A 2578-nucleotide genomic window follows, 5' to 3' on the forward strand; every position below is an offset into this window, starting at 1 on the left:
AAATGTTGCCCTGAGTTCCAGGGAATGTGATAGCCATCAGATTTGACTTCCATAGCATTCTTCATCTCAGAAACCCAGGTAACTGGGCAACTATGTAACATTTTGTGTTTGTAAGGGATGGGATTTTGTAGAATAATGAATCTTCACAGAGCCCTGGGTTGCTAGGGAACCTTGATTTAGTTCCATTTTGGAGTAAGGAAAATATGAAAAGAAAAAGAAGTACATTTCTTAGAATTTGCCCACTTATGATTCAGTGCTGATACAGAATTCCAGAATGATTGAGTATCCTAAGCCCATGTCAGTCATCTCTCAAGGCTGAAGGAAGAATCCTGGTGAAAGGATGGGGCAGTAAAGGACAACTGAGGGATTGTTTGAAACAGCCTTGGAGACACACGTCTCTCTAGGAGGATCAATATAGAGCATTGTTTCTCCATGGCTGTCATGTACTCTTTCAAGACCTTAGTGTTCTGTTCCTAGATTAACAATTTATGGTATTTACTGAGTACCTGCAATGTGTCCAGCTTTGTGCTTGGTGATGTGAAGGCAAGAGATGTAGAGGACCTGGTTCCTAATCTTCAAAAAAGTCTACACTCTGGTTGAAGAATAAGGTTTATTCAAATAAATTAATTTAGAAATGATATTAGACAGATATTATATAGAAGCTTATGCTGTCTGTTTGCAGGTCAGAGGTTCCTTTCTTGCCATTGGAAAAGAGAAAGGAGAGAGAACACCAAGTGTCGGAGTCACTAGGAAAGGCTTCTAGAAGGAGGAGCTTAAATTGTGGAAAAGAAAAGGAAAATCTGATAGGTCCCTGACATTTGTGAGCTTCTAATTACACCAATATTGTGATAATTTCTTTCACAAAACACAGTCAAACACAAAGAGTTTTTGCCTCTGAAATGACAAGCAGAGAACCACAAGGTAATGTTGAGAGGTAGATGGTGGCAGGTTCCCCCCTAGCTGAGTGACTCATGCCTCCACTCCAGGGTGCAGGGCTTCGATTTGTGACAGATAAGGACAGGCCACAGGCCTTACAGGTGGCTTTCAAATGAAATCAGCGATCTACTGTACTTCAAGATGGGGAGATTTAGCATGAGGCACAGAGGTGAGACTGATGAAGAATCTGTTCCAGCTAGGATGAAAGCTCATGGAAGAAAGCAACAGAAAACAAGGTCTGCTTGTAAAGGGTATTGAGGTTAGACCTTATACAGTAATTAAAGAGGAATTATTATATCATATTGGACAGGCTAAAGACATGGGATAAGGGCTTTTTTTAGAAACACTTGAATGGGAGTGGTATAGGAAAGAATCGAAGGGGAAGGGAAATGAGGATCAAGGAGAATGACGGAGGTGAGTTAGAATGTAGATTGCATGAGAGGCTGGAGATTGCAGTGGCAGAAAAGAAAGGGCAAGTTGCAAGATTCTGCAAATGATGGATGTTGGTGATAAATTTACATAGACTATGAGGAAGAAGATGAAAGAAAAGGAGGGTAAGAAAAGAAATGGTCTTAGCAGTGCTTCACAACTTCCCAATCCTCCATCGTCTAAAGTGGTGTTTCCACTGTGCATGTGCGCTGGGTGATGCTTCACTTGCGAAACACTCCTATGAGCCACGGTCATAGTTCTCTTTTTGAAAAATGATAAACATTGAAAATTGTGGGAAAGTGTACTTAGCATTAAATTGATCATTTTAGCCATTTTTGAGCTGTACAGTGCGGTAGTGTCGATGCGTTCATGTTGTTGTGCAGACGGTCTCCAGAACTGCTTTCATCTCGCAAAACAGAAATTCCGTGCTCATTAAATGACAACTTCATTATCAGTCACACCTCTGCTTTCTGTCTCTAACTCTCAGGCAGTATTTTTCCTTTTTTGACTGTCTTATCTTAATATCATGTCTTCCAGGTTCATCCATATTGTTCCATGTATCAAAATTTTCTCCATTTTAAAATATATTTTATCTTAAAGTTTTATTACATAATATATATAATAAATAATAAATATAATGCATAATATATGAAAGTTGTGAAGACTATTAACATAAATAGGCAGGGACTGGAATACTAATATCTGGGTTTTCTTCCATGATGTCTGCCTCTCCCACCAAAATATCTGCTCTCCCGGATTTTGCATTCCCTTTCTTTAAAAACAAATTACTGAGCTTTCTGAGCTTCCTCCTAAGGAGCCAGGAGACTCATGGTCTGGTTCCTGGGCTTTCCTCACACACGGCTCCCATACGCCAGTCTCCACTCAAGCCTTTAAAGAAGAAACCAAGACCACCTTCTCCTCTGAGACAGGTGGAGACATCAACCTCTCTGGGCTTGCTGAAGAAGGGAGAAAAAAGCAGCAAGAAGCAATTGAACATACTGACGAAATAGAAAATGAAACAGATCGATTTAAGAAACTAGCCAGTGAGAAGATTTTGACAGTAGAACAGAAATATAACAAATTCTGCCAACCGGTTTTTTTTTAAAAAAGATCAGAATTGATCACCAAAATTCTAAATTTTGGTGTAACATCATTTGTCAGTTATCTGTAATCACCCAATAGCTTCCTCCTGCTTGCTGCACAGAAAAAATCA

The sequence above is a fragment of the Sapajus apella genome, unplaced genomic scaffold (assembly GCF_009761245.1).
Source record: "Sapajus apella isolate SASKATOON/1434 unplaced genomic scaffold, GSC_monkey_1.0 scaffold1, whole genome shotgun sequence".
Lineage (NCBI taxonomy): Eukaryota > Metazoa > Chordata > Mammalia > Primates > Cebidae > Sapajus > Sapajus apella.